Genomic DNA, 12,916 nt, shown 5'->3' with positions numbered 1-12,916 from the left:
CCTCGCTAAGGCAGGGTTCTTACCTGCGGGCCATGTCCCTAGAGGGCAGCAGGTGCATCTATTCTCACAACTTCCCACAGGAACCTAGCATCTCCTTGACCTATGAAGGTGAGCCAGTGCTAGAGTTTTGTGTCTTTTAGCAGTAGCTCTGATTCTGTCAACAACAGAAATCATAGATAATTGCATATCATTTTTCAGATTTCCCAAAATACCATTCATGCTCATCACTAGTTTTATGGTAGTTATTAGACCAGCTGCTGCTGGATCTCACACAATGTGCTAATAAGGGGCACGTGTGTACTACTCTAAAACAAATTTGGATTTATCAACCCTTTTGATAATTACATTATACTATAATTGTGCCACTTTGTAAATTCTCCTTTATCTTTTGGGTCCACAGGCATTGCTCGCCTGGCAGAGGGGTTCCTGGTATATCCAAGGTGAAGAGCCTGCTCCCAGGGCTTGCCTTGCTCACCTCTGTCACCATCCCTGGGACACACACTGTCCTAGTCTCGGGTTCACACCTGGACTGCCGAGTGTGTGTAGTGCTGACTGTTCACCACCAGGAGGCACTGCTCCTCCCATGTCAGAGGAAGCCCAGGGCGAGGCGCAGGCTTCCTGCCTCCCATCTTTGTTCTAACCTGGGTTGGCATCAGATCCTCCTGGGAGCTTTCCCCCCTTTTCTCCATCTCTCTCTTTTTAAAATTTTGTTACTGAAAAAAGCACATGATCCTCCAGGGATGCATCAGCCAGTTTCCATAATTACGGAACTTACTAAGAGCACAGATGCCCTGGAGCCACCCCAGGAGGGGGAATTGAGTCTTAAGGCTTGCGAAGCTCAGATGTTTGGAAACCACCATGACGAAACTGGCACTGCCTCCTGGACATCCCAGGTGGCCATACAGGTTTCCAGACATTACTACTCCAGGCTCTCAAGACCTTGACCTCTGACCCCCTCCTGCCTGAAGGTCTTTTCCCATCTCTGACCCAAATCCTCCCATTTGCACTCATTTCCTCTCCCAGCTCCTCAGGACTGGGGGAACAGCTGGCTCCTGTCCTCCATGCAGTCACTCTCCCTGTGTCTCTGAAAACCAGTATTAAGTAACCCACGCCTAGTGCCCTTGAGCAACCACCCACAGCCACATTCTGCTGGCAGCCGAGTTTTACATTGCCTCTTCCTGTGGATAGAGAACAAACCCTGGAGTCCACAATTTCCCAGCTTTTCAGACTGCACAGATATTGTTAAGCTATTAACACTTGATTTTGAAGTGTCCAGAAATGGCTCAATTGTGCCCCCCCCCAATTCATATGTAGAAGCCGTAACCGCCAAGCTATTCAAAACGTGACTATTTGCAAATCAAGTCTTTAAAGAGATCATTAAGATGAGGTCACTGGGGTGGGCCCCACTCCAATCTGACTGGTGTCCTTATTAAAAGGAGGAACTTGGACCCAGACGAGCAGAGGCAAGACCACGTGCAGACACAGGGAGAAGGTGGCCATCACATGCCAAGGAGAGAGTCCTCAGGAAGAACGGACCCTGCCAATCCTCTGATCTTGGGCTTCCAGCCTCCAGAACCGTGAGAAAACAAGTAGTGTTGTTCAAGCCACCCATCGTTTGCTGTAGCAGCCCTAGCAGACTATACAATTCCCAAATGCACACAATTCACACCCACACAATCTCTCCCTGAATTCTGATGAATCACAGTTTCTGATGACCGCCAGTGGCAGTCCATGCATAGGACTCAGGTTCTCTGTTTGTGGGTGTTTCCCCAGGAGGCCCTGAGTTCAGCTGAGGTAGAAACCTGGTCCCACTTGGTCCCACTCACCCCGACCCTCTGGGTCAGTTGGGTGCCATCTATTGCTGGAGCACCTGCTCACCTGCTCTGTGCCAGGCTCTAAGTCCTGATCCCATACCAGGTTACCATTTTTGATGTGGGACAGCAGAGACCTCGGGACTTGCAGTCTAAAGGCCTACAGAAGGCTGTTGGGCAGAAGCGGCTACACAATTCATGGAGCTCCAGGTGCAAAATGAAAATGTGGGGTCCTTGTTCAAAAATCATTACACATTTCAGAATGGTGACCGTAAGGGTTGTGCACCCAGGAAGCCGGCTCTGCTGTCAGAGACCAGCCAAGGAGGAGAGGGAAGGCCCGGGCACAGTGATGTCACCAGAAGCCACTGACTTATCACAAGGATCAACCACCTGCCCCTCTGATCTGAGCCTCGTGGAAGCTTATAGACCATGACATGGGGGAGACATTGTCTACGCCTCATTAACATTGTAAAGTTTCATTTCTTCCGTCTGGATCCCGTGTTTCAGGAGTGATTTCATATAGAAAAAGATGACTCCGCAAAGTGAGTCATTTAGAGACAGGATAATCTGTGATTTCCATGTATTATGAAAATTAGACCAACACATGGTGTTTTGCTGTGGAATGATGCAACATGAAGGGTCCTGGGGTGGGGGGAGGTGGTAACATGAAGGATCCTGGGGTGGGGGGAGGTGGTAACATGAAGGGTCCTGGGGTGGGGGGAGGTGGTAACATGAAGGGTCCTGGGGTGGGGGGAGGTGGTAACATGAAGGATCCTGGGGTGGGGGGAGGTGGTAACATGAAGGATCCTGGGGTGGGGGGAGGTGGTAACATGAAGGATCCTGGGGTGGGGGGAGGTGGTAACACGAAGGATCCTGGGGTGGGGGGAGGTGGTAACATGAAGGATCCTGGGGTGGGGGGAGTACCAGCCTGAACAATTGCTACATTAATACCCCAGGCGCCCAGAACACTTCTTGGCTAAAGAGTACTAGGGCCTTCCGATTTGGCAGTTTACTGGAACAGTCCCAGTTCCAGTTAAGAAGCATGAAGGAGGGGCTGATCCAAGTGGCCCCAGGTAACATCCAGCCCTGGGGGGTGGACACCCTAAGAGGCACTGGGGCTGAAGAGTGAGAGCCCACCCTCCTCCTCCTCCGTGAGAGGTGTTTGTGAGTTTCAGTCAAAGATGGACTCTGGGGAACTCAAGCAAAAACCTGTCTATTGGAAAATAAGGCAGCTCCTAGGATGGCGGGAACACTAAGAACCAGGGAGCAGGGACAAGCTAGGTGGCCAGAGCGACAGCATCTCACTATGAAGTTTCGCAGTGGGACGGCGGGGTTCCAGCTCGCTTCATCTGCACCCCAAGCCACAACGACCCAGGCTGGCCAGGGGAGGCAGATACCTTAGTGGAAGTCCCCGACTGCATCTGGGTGAGTGGTTACCCCAAGGTCCAGGCAGGTGCTCCTGGAGGGACTATGGGGAGCAAAACCACCCGGTGCCCACTAGTCCTCGGGCATCCTGGAGGCACCCTCATGTGCAAGGCATGGACTAGGTGCTGAATCAGCACTTTCATTCTGACTGGATTCCCCACCAAATTTAGTCATTGGTCTTATGGACAGCCAGGAAGAGTGGCAAAGGTCATTTCCTTTTTTCCCCCCTTAAATGTATAACAGCTACAGTTTATAAATTATTTTGTATGTTTGCAAGCACAAGCTTGGAAAACAGAAAAGAATTTGGGTTTAAATATCCCAGGAAATCACAATCTAATTATCTCAGTTCTTGTCTGTACCTCAGTTTCTTTTCTTTAAAAAAAAAAAATTTTTTTATTGATTTCAGAGAGAGAGGGAGGGAGAGGGAGAGACAGAAACATCAATGATGAGAGTCATTGATCGGCTGCCTCCTGCACGCCCCACACTGGGGATCGAGCCCACAACCCGGGCATGTGCCCTGACCGGGAATTGAACTGTAATCACCTGGATCCTAGGTCGACGCTCAACCACTGAGCCACGCCGGCCGAGCTGTACGTGTTTCTGATCTGGAAAATGGGGTTGTATTACAGTGAACTCTCCCTAACTGCGGAGGAAAGGATTCAGGACTCCTATTGGGTTTTAAGAGCTCTGCAGGGTTCCCTCTGGCCATCCAGCCAAACAGGGGAGCGAAATGATAGTGCTGCCCATTTGCCAAAAGGACCCTTAGCTACTGACCCAACTCAGAGGCATCCTTTGACGTCTCATATAAAGAAAGTGTACTTTTAAGGACACTGGGTGCCTAGATGTGTTCAAATATAAATGCAGGGGTGGGCAAAAGTAGGCTTACAGTTGTGAGTATGGGAAACATGGAATTTATTCTTGTATTATTATTTATTATTAACTTGGATTATAACTGTAAACCTACTTCTGCACTTCCCTGGAAGCCTCTGCAATAACCTACAGCCCACCTGCCCTCAACTGCTGCTTGCACTGTGTCTCTGCCACCAGCCCTTATAAAGGAGGTCCTGGGTCCTATTTCAATCAATAGGACTGAGGCTATGCGGCTCTGACCAATCAGAGTGGCTCTATTCCAGAGGGGCTCTATCCTGACCAATCAGGGACCAGGGGTGGGGACTTCTACCTATATAAGCCAGCTCCCCTCTGGCTCAGGGAGCTCACTTCGCAAGACCGAAGGCTGTGTGTCCCTCCCTGGAGCTGAAACCCTGAAGACCACACCCGCCATCTCTGCTGGCGTTATTTGCACTAAGTAAAGCAGGGGTGGGGGACAGCCGGCCTGCGGGAGGTATCATTTGGTCTGGCCCTGCCAAAGCCTCACCAAAAAGCAGCAGTTCCAGCCATCAGTGAGTTAACGGTTTGACCAAATATAGCAGGCTAATTTTTAAGTTAATAATTTCGTATGGCCTGCGAATGGTGTTATAAATATCCAAATGGGCCTTGGCACAAAAAAAGGCTCCCCAGCCCTGAAGTAAAGTTTCCTTTTTCACAGCATCCCAAATTGAGTATTCCTGTTGGCGTCTGAATTGGCACTGGCCACCATCGGTTGACAATACGTATACACACGGGCACACTTTTGTTTTTAATAACCTTTTTATTTTGAAATAATTTTAGATGTACAGAAAAGGTGTAAAGGATAATAGAGACTCCCTCACATCCTTCCCCCAGTTTAACAGTAACATCTTACACAGCCAGGGCACATTTGTCAAAACTAAGAAATTAATGTTGGTATATTACTTTTAACGAAATACGTTTTTGGGGTTCTACCATTTTTTTCTACACATGTCCTTTTTCTGTTCCAGGATCCAATCCAGGATACCACACAGCATCTAGTCAAATACAAATATATTTGCTTTAAACTTCTTATTTTGAAATAAAAGATTCACAGGAAATACCAAAAAAAAAAAAAAAAGAGAGAATGTACAGAGAGATCCTGTGTACCACCTTCACTCAGTTTCCCCCAGTGGTAACATCTTGTGAAACTACAGAAAAATAAAACAAGGAAATTGATAGTATAATCCACAAAGCTTATTAAATATATATGCACATATATTTTTAATCAAATATTTTAAAGCCCCACTTTGCCTCACAGTCAAGAAGATCAAATACTTTCCCTAAGAATATAAAATTTGCATCTGACTCCACCTGCCTTCAACCTGAAGTCAACCTACGAAATTCCTGATCCGTCTTTCCAGCCCATCTACTGACTACGGTTGGCCCATACACTCCTAAAAGCAGACGTGCACTAGGCCACGTGTGTGGATATCCTCAAAGTACTGAACCTTGAACTTCCCAAAGCCATGGCCTTTGGGGGGGGGGGATGGAAGGGGTGGGTAGCTTCTCTGTCTCAATCCATTCTCTAAGCTCACTCCCATGAAGCCAACGCCGCTTTTCTCGTCTCCTAGATCCAGAAAAAGAGCTAGATACATGTCCAAGTACATTTCTTCTACTAGTCCGATACAAAGATGACCACACATATCCTATATATCTGCTCTAAGGACTGCAGAAGTAAATGAAATCGCCACCAAGGCATCAGCTTTATCAAAGACCCGAACTGAAGCAAAGATTGCTGTTCCTGTTTCTTTATTTATTACCCAGGACCATCTACAGGTGAACTCCATCTGAGAAGGACCATTTTTCTTGTTGCTAGGGCAGAACTAAGAGCAAAGTAAGACAGGAAAAGGGGTTACTTGCAAATGATTTTACCTGAACTCAAAGGAATAGGTTATTGAGATTATAACCCAAGACAGTGGTCCCTTTAATTTCAAAGTTCAGGACCCTGAATCAATTGGTGGTTGGGAGAAGGCAGACATTCTTTACTTCTGCCTAAAACTGGGGGAAAATGTGAAGACTTTGGCTCAGAAGTGGTCCCAAATGCTGCCTTGGTCAAGCTCCCGTGAGGGATCTGAGCGCCTGTCACTGCAGCCAGCATTCCAGGCATTCCATGGGCCCCACTTCAGCCCACACCCGGCTCCAGCTCCGAGGCTGGGAGCCCAGAGGAATCTGTGGCCAAGTGGGCCTGGGCGTGGTCAACCCAATGTGTGCTACAAGGGACCCTCTCTGAGGCAGGCCCTCCGAGCTTTGAGGAGAAACAGAACAATTCCTACAGGAATCCAATGTGCTCGAGAGAGCTGGGCTGCCCGTTTGCTCTCAGCATGAAGAGAAGGCGACCGGCTTAGCCTGGAGGAGGGCCTGGAGGAGGGCCTATCAGCGCGTCAAGGCCAAGGTTAGACTCTGAATCCCAGCAAACGTCTCTCTGAGGCCTTCCAACTTTCATAAAGTGGTCAGAATAGAAACAGGCTCCTCTCCCCACCAGCACTGGGAGGCACTGAGACAGACAAGACCGAGCAGAAGATGGGGTCCAGTCAGGTGGGCAGGGACAGGGGAGGTGCCCTGGGCAGTGGCTGGAAGGGAGGCAGCAGGGGGCATGCAGAGGCTGGAGTCAATGGCACAGGCGGCCCCATCACCTCATGGACCCTGGAGGTTTGACTTAGTCAACGGGTCGGAGGGGAAAGCCCCTGACATCCGGCCTCACCTCTCAGACCTGGATGAATTCCTGCAAGCGCTGGACTGGAGAACCATGAGAAATATCAGTGGGACCGGGGACTGGGGTAGCCAGGGCTCAGGGACGCAGAGCACAAAGTCGCCAGCGGGAGAAAGGCGAGGACCGAGGCCGGCTCAGCGAGCTCTGCCGAAGCACAGGGCCCACCACTGGGCTATCCCAGGCTCGCTGGAGCCCATGGGTGTGCCTTGGGGGCCCAGGGCTTGGACAAACTACCACTGTGTCGTCGCTCTCCATCCTCTGGCGGCTTGGGTGCAGTTCCCATTGCCATGGCAATCCAGCTGGCCTCACAGGTCACTGGACGTGAAGTTTGCATCTGGGGGGACCCAGAGAACTGAACTCTCAGCCGAGCTCGCTCGGAGGAACCATTCTCATCAGCCGATGGAGACGAACACAACACCTTCTCATTCCTGTCACCATCCCGGCCTGGCTGCGGCTGGAGAGAAAACTTCTCTCCAAGGCGGACAGGTCACCCCGCCCAGTGCCCACACAGGCACGTTCCCCACGGTGGCTGCACGCGAGATCTGTCTCGGGGGGAGAGTGGGTGCCTGCTCTCGCTCAAGTCACTGCCAAGCAGGTAACGGGGCAGTGACGCTACCCGAGGCCCATCCCTAAGGACACGAGCCTGTGGTTAAAATACAGATTCTCGAGCCAGACTGCTTGGGTTCAAAACTTGGCCCCCGTTTCTATCAACTGCCCCTTAGTCGCTTTTGCTTATAGTACTGTTTCCTGTGTAAGACAGACTCACAGACACTTGCTCACGAGGTAAAACCTTTCGAATGCTTACAACGGGGCTTCCTACGTAGTAATTGCTCCACAGACTCTGGCTAATATTATCCCCACGTGCAAAGCTCCCCCCCCTTGGCCAGGGGCCGCCAGGCCCGCATGCGGCCTTCCCCTTCCACGCCGTGAGCGGGCCGCCCGGGCCCCCAGCGCCCTCACCGACGACAGGCCGGGGCCGAGCTTCCAACGTCCTGGCGCCACACGTGGCCCGGGCATCTCTCGCCGGTCCCTCCCTCTGGAGCCCAAAACGTGCAGCATTTCTAGGGCAGTATACTTGCTGATTGCTTCCTTCATTATTACTCACAACAACCAGCTAAGACACTGCCAAAGAAACACTGACAGCTGGCCCCGGCGGTGACTCGGGGCGGGCCGGTGCCACCTCTCCCTAGGACCTGTGACGAGAAGGACACCTGGGGAGGAAAGAGAGCAGACAGAGGAGAAGCCGAGACCAGCAACACACCCCCACAGGGCTGGCCCACCACTCACCGACAGGAGAAACAAGCCAGCGCCTCCCTGGAGGAGAAAAAGTGAGAAAATGACATTGTTTCAAGGTCCACGTGTCCACGTGAAAAGTCAGCAATGGAATAAAGCAGCACCGACTTGTCCCCCATGCCCGGCACCGTTTAGGGTGTATCAGTCAGCGAGTCCTGCGGGAGAAAGAGCCCGAAGGAGACGGAGATGACACGGTTTATTTCAAGGAAATGGCTTGTGACTGGGGGGCTGGCTAGGCCAGGCTGAAATCCAGGGGGCAGGCAGGCGGGAACCTCTCAGGAGGAGCTCACGCTGAGTCCACAGGTGGAGTTTCTTCTTCCCCAGGGAAACCCCAGCTCTGCTCTTAAGGCCTTCAACTGATCGGACGAGGCCCACCCACTTTATGGAGAATAATCTTTACTTAAAGTCCACCGACTGTAGGTGTTGATCACATCTGCAAAGCGTCTTCACAGCAGCACCTAGATTTGTGTTTGGCCAAGTTGCCCTCAAACTGACCATCACAGAGGCTGCTTGGAGATGTAGTGACAGCTTTGGATGCAGACGACCGATGGGACAGTTCTTGTTCCGTGTGGGTGTGGGGACATGCAGGGCTGTTTTTTGGAGGGTCAGTGTGATCTCTATCTCAGCACAGGAGATCTCACACCTGACTTCCAGGCGAGGTGGTACAGACGAAAGTAGCTCCAGCCAGCACAATCTCTCTGCCCAAGAGGAGAAAGCCCCCCCCCCCACACACACACACACTCTGCAGGACATAGGGCTGAGCCTAATTTTGCCTTCACTTCACTTCTCACAGGGCCCTTGATCCCCAGGCCTGACACCTCTCGCTCCAGGGTCAGCACTGCTGGTCCAGGGAACCAGGAGGGATGCGAGAAAACTGAAGTCATCTTTACCAGGGAAGTTTTAAAGTTCCTAGCGCTTAAGTTTTAAGAGCTAAAGAAAAAGTGGATTCTGGTAACGAGGCCCTCGGATATCATGACTCTCCCCATCCAGAAGATGTGGAGGTGCACTCAGGAAGCACCCCATATCCTGCATCCAGCACGTCCTTCAGAAAGAACGACCGTCCCCCTCACCCATCATCACCTATTACGATGCGCGACACCGTGCTGGGTGTTGAGGACTCAACGGAGGGTGGGGGAATGGTGGATGTCCTGAGCTTTGGGGGAACCATGCAGAACAAGAGATGGGCAAGAACTCACAGCCATGCGCAGTGACAACTGTGAGCTGTGCGAAACCACGAGAACAAGCGGTTCTCAGGTGCCCACCCTGAGGCTGAAGCTGGGTCCTGAGAACGAGACCCGTACGTCACGCACACCCCTGCCCAGCTCTGGCAGGAACCATGGGCGTGAGACCAGCCATAGTGTCCTCTTGCACTCCACAGTGACACGGAAAGCTGGAGGGAATTTTCCTGCCCTCGCATTGCTGTCACCGGAAGACCTGACTGGGCAGCAGGAAGCTGATGGTGGCTCAGAGGCGCTTCAGAGGCCTGTTCAGATCCGCAGGTTGGAGCCGGGCGGAGAGAAACCTGCCTGATGAGTGGAAGTCTCAGGGACGGGACCAAAAAAACCCCGACTTGGATATCTTCAGTCTCAAAAACTACATCAGGTCTGTGTCTACTGGAACCAGCTTCCCCAGCAGGGCAGCCAGCACCTTTGTCCTCTGGCGTTTCAGGAGTTACCTGTGCCGGCCCGGAGAGAAGACAGAACTCCAGCACGTTCCCCGCAGGTGAGCTGGGTGGGCTCGCCCTTTGCAGAACTGGAAGATTTGTTTTGTTCATCTAATGCCTCTTAATGTTTAGAACTCTTATTTTTTTTCAGCCAACTCTGGGAGGCAGTGGATTCATCAAGAGGGAGTAAAGCTCAAACACTTGAAAACCACCAGCCCGGATGCTTAGGGAAAAAAGCCTTCCTGGGACTGAGAGGCTGAGAGTGAACACCACGACTGTCTAAAACTGCCCTTGCATTAAGAATTTAGTATAGCATATATGTATTTTAGGAGTAGGAGTTATTGCATTACCCCCAAATCAGTTAGAAATCGGAGTAAGTTTCAATTTCCCAATGTAGCAGATACTGTAGGCTGCTGGCCCCAAATCCATGCCCCTCTTCTCCTGGAAGGTTCAGGCGAAGCACCCCACCCGCCCTAGTCGGGTGTCTCACAAATTCCACCACAATAGCCCCGTCCCTGGCCTCCGACTGGTTGGGGCTGGGCATGGGGTGTAATTCTGGCCCAGGAGATGTGTGGGGAAGTCAGCAGGGGTGTAGGGAAAGCTTTCCTCACTCTTAAGGAGAGACCCCAGGTAGAGCTGGGCGGGAGGGGAGCGGGCGGAGGTGAAGCCAGTACCCGGAGAATGCGGAGCAGAGATGCGAGAACCTGGCCTTGACATCGCCGAGCCACTGGATGGAACCCACCACCTAGCTGCCTGACCCCTGGACTTACGTTTTAGAAAATTATTAATGTCCTGACTACTTAAGTCATTTTGAGTGGAGTTTTCTTCTACTCGTAGAGAAAGGAACCCTAACGGACATATCCCATCATCTAAGCAATCTGGGCACCACAAATTACCTGGGAATTTAAAATAATAATAAAAAGAAAACTACTTAACAAAAAAAACCTCCCTGTCACAAAAGGTTACAGCTCCCCGGTCCTCCCCCAGCAAAGCAGAAAAGGAATTTCAGGCAGCGCTTCGCTTCCCAGGGAGGCATCTTCCCAGGGAGCATCTGGGCGGCGGAGATGGAAGCAGATAGGAGCTCGGCTGCTCAGGGGACGGCAGTAAAGACGTTCCCAACGACGTCAAAGGGGACAAATCCAGCCCTTGTTTCAGGTGGGGGGTCCTGGGCTTATTCTTCAGGCCCACGCTCCCTCCCTTCCTGTCCCCAGCCGAGAGATCCCCCGGGAGACGGTGAGGGACACACACTCGCTAAACAGGACTGAGAATGCTGGATCCGGCCTCTGCAAGTTGAGTCTCCTGACCGGGAGGGGTGATTTCAGAACCTCAAACAATCTCACAATAAAATCCAGCCCAAGGAGCTGTAACATCAATTTGAGTTTCGGAAGAAGCCCAGCAATCCCATTTTTCTCTGAGTGGGGACTGAGGGTGCAGCCTGGGTAAAGCCAAGCCCCCACCCACCCCCTTTTCACGTTGAAAAGGTAAACAGGCCCCCCAACCATGGCAGAGCCATGCACAGGCTGTCCATCAGCAGTTACAAATAATCTCATCCTTTCTGGACCTTGCCTTCCCAATTGGCCATTAAAAAATGAATGGCTCCGTAAAATATTTGCTTTTCAGAACCAAGGACCAGACAATTAGGTTTTTTTGCTTTTCTAATACCCAAGCCAAATTTCCTATGCAAAAACCCAGTAAACCCTCTCCAAACAAACTCACGATGGCCCCCGCTAATTCCAAAGGCCTCTTCCTCACATTGACAGCAGAAAAAAATTAAAAGGAGGGTTACCTGCTTTGTGGGCTGTGGGCGGGCAGGGATTGGACCTTCAGCTGTGGCCCCACAGCTGCAGGGCTGGCTCTGCCTGTCCGACTTGTGGACTTGTCCGGCTTGCTGCCGCCTCCGGGACTGGCACGGCTGCCAGGGCCAGGGCCCTGGGCCAGCGCCTGGGCCCCCGTAGGTGTGCACTCACCTGCAGAGAGGTGCCGCACAGGGGTTCCGCTCTCCTCTCTGCTCCCTCCTGTGACCTGCCTCAGGGCCAATCAGGCACTGGAACATCTCTCCCGAGTCATCTGGACTCTCAGCCTAAAGTTGGTGAAGGCAAAGAACAAAAGGGAAGAGGCAGAGGGTGGGGAAGAGAGGAAACCAGGCCCCCACACCCTCCACCAGTCCCTCAGTGATGGTCGGTGGGGCTGGGGGGGACCAGGAGCCCAGGCGAGGCCGTCAGGGTGGCCATCAGGGTCAAATTCCAGGGCTGCTCTTTCCCTCTGGGTGGCTATTTTGGGAAAGCAGCTTGTCTCCAGCAGTCAATAGACTGGCTACTGCGGACGCTGGAATCCGGAAGCCTCGGAGCCCTGCCAGGCCCAGCGCAGGTGAAGGCAGGAGCCGAACGAAGGGAAGTCCAGGCGCCCTGGAGCTCTGCTCTGAGCACAACACAGGCCCCCCATCCCTTCGGTCCCCAGCCCTGAGCACCTGGGACGCTGGACCCTGAGCACCTGGGGGTATGGTTTGTGGGAGGAAGTCCTAGCTTGATGTATTAACCAGGTTGCTGAGGAGCACGTCTGGGGGGCTGGTGGCATCGGGGCAACAGTGTCACCGCCTAGTTTTCTGCCATCCAGGACTAAAAGTCCTTGGCAGCCAGGCCTGTCTTCTCTCCCCATTCACTCTCCAGCCCCTGAGGCTTGTCAAGCACAGGGGATTGTGAGCCTTGGAGCTCACAGCTGTCTGAGGGCAAGGTCACAGATGTGCCAGGGGTCGGGGTTGCGACAAGCCATCCTAACCACTGCTCAAGTTCAACTGTGTGCTTCAGGGGCAGCCAATTAAACTGAGCCTCTGGGAGCCACTTGCAGAATAGAAACAGCGGCACTGCAGAGGAGCTGTGGACACCCCAAGCTCTTCTGATAACTAAGGTTTTCGAGCACAAGGTACATGCTAAGATCTACACCCCCTACTAGGAAACCAGAACCCATTTCCCTAAGGAGACAGTGAGGCAGAGAAAGGAGCCAAGAGGGGACCAGTGGTGGAATTCAGACAACCCCACCTCCTTCCACCAGGTTACAGCCCCGCTCACCTGGGCTGGAAGGAGGGGCGTGGGCTCCGACCTCAGGGTCGTGTCCAATCTCACGGCCACA

The sequence above is a fragment of the Miniopterus schreibersii genome, assembly GCF_964146895.1.
Source record: "Miniopterus schreibersii genome assembly, chromosome: 8".
Lineage (NCBI taxonomy): Eukaryota > Metazoa > Chordata > Mammalia > Chiroptera > Miniopteridae > Miniopterus > Miniopterus schreibersii.
The sequence above is the reverse complement of the archived record's forward strand: the minus strand, read 5'-3'. Positions refer to the sequence as shown.